A 6,153-nucleotide genomic window follows, 5' to 3' on the forward strand; every position below is an offset into this window, starting at 1 on the left:
AAATCCCGTCGTATTGATGGCTGTATAGTGACATGAGTCACGGTCCTTCAGTGTGTAGATCGCTACAGTGCGAGCCGGACGTATAATTAGTATAGATCGGCTTCATTAATAAATCTAACTTTATACAAAACTCTGCTTATTTATTTCCAAACCTTGCAGGTTATGGACTCAGACGCTTCCAATGCGCAAATTCGTGTAAAATAAACTTTATTGAACTCTTAAGTGATAAAATAAGTGAGAGTGTAAATCTCGGCGGGAGAGAGATTTAGCGTGTACAAAGGAAAAAATCACCCGTGCTGCTGGAGTCAAAATTGAAACTGATTGCGTCACCCTAATTACATCTCATCTTCATCACTTCGATTTTCTCTTCGGAAAAGCTGTTATCATGGCTAATTTGAATGAAGAAAAACTGAAAGGTAAATATGCAATCTGATGCAACAGAGCAAAAATACAAAGTGACCATCTCTCTCTCTTTTGTAAATGCTTGAATAATAAAAAAAGCAGTATTTTAATACCTCAAAGTAATTATTGAAAGTAGTTTTGCAATGTAAATTTCAAAGCCGGCGGTTAGCGGCAATTTGAACCCGATCACGTGAACACGTGCTGGTGTGCGTGTTGAGACGTCTATCTCGGGAGAAAGAAAGAAAGAAAGAGAGAAGAGAGAAAATCATGAGGTATATCGATAGTCACAATTCGAGCAGCGAGAGTATTTCTCTTGCCTTATACATACATGCGAGGAGAGGAAGCAAACCGGCGAAGCTGCGTGCGCAAGCTTATCGGCAGGCTCAAGCCTGGCCTTTTGACACTTGGCACAATGAATGCTTGCGTCGTTCTTTGCTCTCTCAAGCATTTCGTACAAATGATGATCGTAATAAGCGATAACATTTTTGAAAAATGTGTAAATATATTTTGAATTTTCGAGGTATATAGTATACTTTATAGTGTACGTACATATGAGCAATGATGTATAAAGGTTGAAACACATGGTCAATCAATACGTGTTTAATTGTACATATACGTTCTTATATATGAATGAAAATACAAATATGTAAATTATTGATATTGAACAAATTCATAAAAATAATTTTGATTAAAATGAAAGATCAAATGAAATAAAAATTATTTGAATTTATTACTGATTGCAAATGACGTTCCTATACAGAGTACGGTGTAATACTCAGGAAGCTTCGAAGGAAGTGCTTGCCGACAATGAGATGGAAGCACATTCAGGAACGATCAAAATGACAGAGCACGATATGTGGCTTGTCGTGGAAGATGAATTCCTTAGCATTGGTAAGGACATAGCACAATTTTTTTTTTTGTAATCTTAATTGTGTCTAGACATAACTGGTTGGCAGTAAGTGTGTACAATGCAACCAGCACGAGCTTTTAAAATATGAATAAATTAATGAGTCTTTTCGTACGTAATGCGGAAAAGTGTACTTCAAAGCTTGTTCAAACCTCATGCTACCTTGCTGGGTTAGTTGTCCACACTACTGTAGCTGTGCACAGGTGTGAATAGCTGACTAGGGGGTGGCTGATTCACGTGCGCTGGTGTCTCCGTAGTGAGTGAGCCATCCTCAGCTCAAAGTGATTTACGCTGGTTTCCAGTAATTTTACTTTAGAGCTAGTCCAATCAACAAATATATCTATATATATTTTATAGATCCCGATCAGCTGACTGCTGAAGAAGCCAAGGCTATCTTAGAGTCAATGAAAATGCAGAAAGATGGAATCTGTATTGACTTGGACGAAAACCAGCAAGAAGGGTTTGATTCTGACATGCAAAATGATGATGAAGTTGTTGGCTTAAGCGAAGTAGATACGCTCCGACAAAGAAAAGACCCAGCTGGAGAGCACGAACCTGCAGACAGCTGTAACATGAGGACAGTGATGTCGAGCCTTAACAAGAAAATTGAAAAATCCAAGTCAGACAACCAAAGAACAATTGAAACAATAATAAATGAAAAAGACAAGCGTATTGCAGTATTGTTGAATATGCTGAAGGAAACTAAAAAAAAGAAAGAAAATGAATTGAAACAGCAGAAAAATCAGTTTGACAAGATATTAGAGAATTCAGAGAAAAACAATGCAAAACTAGCAGATGAATTAAAATCAATCAGAAAAGAATTGATGGCTGTTAAGGCATCAACAAGCTCCACGACACTTGATCGCAGTCTAGAACAAATTTCGACTGAGACTGTTTTGACAAGTATAAGTCAACAAGTAGGTGATTCGTCGACACAGCCAAAAGACGGTTCAGCTACACAACATGAAACTGGAAATAGCGCTCAACCTTTAAACGTCATTCCAGATAAAATTTGGCAAAGTAGCATGTCAAACACTAAGAGAGAATACAGATTAACAAGAAAAACTGATTTTGAAATGTTTTCCGATTACTTGAGTTCAGAACCTAAAAAAAATATTTACAAAACTCAAGAAAATGAAAAGTGCAGAAAGTAATGTTACATCTGGCACTATTAGAAAATCGCTGTTTACTATCCAATTCATGCCTTATAAAGAAAAGGCATTGGAATTTTGTAAGAAATTTGAAGATCTTGTTGCTGAATTCGGAGTCTTGCCAGACACTCCTGCACTATCGAGTGATGAGCAGAGAGATGCATTTTACAATGCTATCATTCAAGCGGTTCCATCTTTAAAGCAACTTGACTTCTTACATAGAAAGGAAACAGGTCAGCGATTGAGTTTTGAAGAATTGAAGGAGTTCATCATGCAGGATGAAGCAGAAAGGCAAGGCGGTGCTAATCAAACAGGCATGCAACCAGCAGCGATGTTAACTGCTAGTAAGCACAATTTCACCGTAACTTGCCGAAATTGTCTAGCGAAGGGTCATTCGAAAAATGATTGTCCGAATCCTGAACAAGTCAGATGTCGCACCTGTTTGAATCTTGAACATGTGGCTAAAGATTGTCCAACTGGCGTGGTGAATGATCAGCGCCCTAATGGCTCAGGTGAATATAATCGAGGAGGCCGTGGAAAAAGAGGACGGTTTGGCAATAACGAAGGTGGTGGAAGTACCAAACGTTTTAGGCCAAATCAGTTGCAAGGCAGAGGCGGTAACTCCTCGTTTCCAACTCGTTGTGGTTGTCAACGAGGTTGGCGTGGGAATATTCGTGGCTTTAGAGGCTCACGAGGTAATCGTGGCAATCGTGGTGGTTACCAAGGCCAAGGTTACTCAGATCACCGAAACCAGCCGCAAAATCGAAATCAAGGCCAAGTGGGCAATAATGCTGACACCAAACCACAAAACACAGGTGAGATTAAAATATTAAATGCTTATCTTGAAAAACCGAATAATTGTGTGAATCATGGCAAGTGCGATTTAGGTATAATAGAAAAGTTTATCGCAGACTCTGGAGACACAGAGCACCTGACAAATTCTAGTCTAATTTTCAAGGAATTAGATAGCTCGAAAATAACGAAATAAAATGTGCCAATAATAGTCCTCACGCTGATCTTCAGGTGTCAGGTGAAGGCACTGTTGAAATAAGTTTAGACGATATTTCTGTATATAAACTTAAAAATGTTGTTTGTGCAAAAGATTTGTCTGTTAATTTGCTATAACTCAGAAAATTTGTAGATCAAGGATTAAGCATTTATTTGAACAACAAAGTCATTGATATAATAGACCCTGTAACTAGACAAGTCTTTCTAAACGGCATTTATAACAAACCCTTTTGGGAAATAGAACTGAAAGTATTGAAGCCAAATGATTGTTCTCAATCACAGTTTAGTACAAATGGCATGACGTTTGCTAACGTAGTCGACCGAATGGAAACGTCGTCTCATAAATACAATACTAGAAGTAAAGCGGTGACACATGAAAGTAAAGCAAACGACAACAAAGTTGATTATTTCGAAACTACAGTCGACGGCGCTGTGACAAATGGTAAGGAATCAGCAGAGAAAGTTTCGAATAAACCTACACAGCCTGATTATGAATCGAGGCCTGACTTTGTGACTTCATTTAGAGATAGAGAATTTCATGAAATTAATCAAATTCCTGAAGTTGAACTAACTGATAAGGAATCTGAATTGTTGCAAAAGGAAAAAATAATAAATCGTATAAACGAGCTGTTCTCTGGCATGTAAGATTTGGTCACGCGTCGACAAATTACTTAAAGAAACTTCAACAAACACACCGAGAAATGCAAGGAATCAAAGGTTCCGAATTTTATGAAGTAGTTCACGACTGTGAAGTGTGTAAGATTGCGAAAATTAAGAATGAGCCATTCAAAAAGGTTAGAACTCGTGCTGGCAAACCGTTACAGGTAATCAATGCTGATATCATGGGCCCCATAAGCCCTGTAACATTTCCAAAGGGATATAAGTATATCAGTGTCTTTATTGACAACTACTCGAGACTAGCAATAGCTTATCCAATGAAATCAAAAACCGAGACAGGTCAATGTTTAGAGTCTTTTATCATAAGTTGCAGAAATTTGCGCGGAGAAAATGATAAATTTTGTTATTTAGAGACTGATCAAGGTACCGAGTTCACTGAAGGTTACACTAGAATAGTGCTAGACAAATTGGTAAGTTGCCTAGCAATATGTGGGACTTAGCTGTGTATGCAGCTACGTATGCTTATAATAGAACACCTCATGCTGCGAATAGCATGGTAGCTCCGTTAAAGGTGTTTGCACCTAATCATAGTTTTGACATCAAACAAATCAAAAGGTTTGGATGTCTAGCATATGTAACTGTTCAAAGAAAAGTTGGACCTAAATTCAGGTTCGTTGGAAGAAGAGTCATTTTCGTAGGATATACGCCTACTGGTTATTTATTCTTAATGCCAGAAGATGGAAAATTTTATGAGAATCGTAATGCAGACTTCAATGAGAAGTTGGTATACGGAGATAAATACAACAGTCAGAGTATCAAAGACTGGGTTAATGATAATGAGGCAATAGATAAACATAAATGGCTTGTTGAATTTGATGATGAAAAAGTTGAGGAAAGCTCAAAAACGGAGGGAGTAGTAGAGAAAAGAGGTCGAGGAAGGCCTAAGAAAAATTCTACTCAAGCAGTCTCTGAATCTAAATCAAGCACGGATCAGGTGGGAAGTATCGAAAACGTAGACTCAACATCTGTAACTTACCTGTTAAGAGCAGAAGAAAGTGACGAAGAAAGAGCACTACAAGAAAATGACGAACGATATTTTGTTCTACTGGCTCAGCTTAACCAAGACCCGATAAACATCAAAGAGGTAATGAATAGCTCAGATCGAGATGAATGGCTTGCTGCTATCAAGAGTGAGATTAAGTCAATGGATTAAGCCCTATTCTCAATTATAAACAAAATGGACTTGGATGTATCTCAGTTGGATGTGAAAACAGCCTTCTTAAATGGAGAACTCGAAGAAGAAATATTTATGGAAATTCCCGATGGAATGTTCCTAAATAGCAGTACAAAACCCGAGAGTAAGGTGTGCCGACTGAGAAAAGCTCTGTACGGACTACGCATAAGTCGAAAAAGATGGAATGATAAATTCACTCAAGTAGTACTTGAAGCTGGTTTAAGGAGAAGTTCATTAGAACCTTGTTTATTCATCTGGTTTGGTGATAAAGACTGTGAAAGCAAAATATCAGTAGTTTATTTACTTTTGTATGTTGATGATATTCTACTTGCTGGCAATAATAAAGCAAAGATACAAGAAGTGAAAGATATCTTGAAAAAGGCATTTGAAATGAAGGACTTAAGGGAACCCAAACAGTTCTGAGGAATGAGAATCACCAGGAATAGAGAAGAAAAGATTTTGCAAATAGATCAAGAGCAATTTATTAATAAAATTATAGAAAAATTCCGCAGGGCAGACAAGAAATATGCTCAGAGAACACCTATGATGACGGAAAAGGCACGTTACAAAGACAGAGTTTCAAGAGAAGAAGAGCTTACGTCCAAAAGTCCATTGCCTGCTCATTATCCATACAGGGAGTGTATTGGTTCGTTATTATATGTAGCCAATGCAACTCGGCCAAACATTTCATACGCTGTGAAACTTTTAAGTAGGCACCAGATAAGCCCTACAATGAACGAATGGGATATGCTGCAAAGGTTAATTAGATATTTGATAGGCACAGCTGGTCTGATGCTCAGCTTCAAAGGTAGCAAGTCTAATTTTGTAGCTTA

This window comes from Belonocnema kinseyi, chromosome 3 (genome assembly GCF_010883055.1).
Source record: "Belonocnema kinseyi isolate 2016_QV_RU_SX_M_011 chromosome 3, B_treatae_v1, whole genome shotgun sequence".
NCBI classification, from domain to species: Eukaryota; Metazoa; Arthropoda; class Insecta; order Hymenoptera; family Cynipidae; genus Belonocnema; species Belonocnema kinseyi.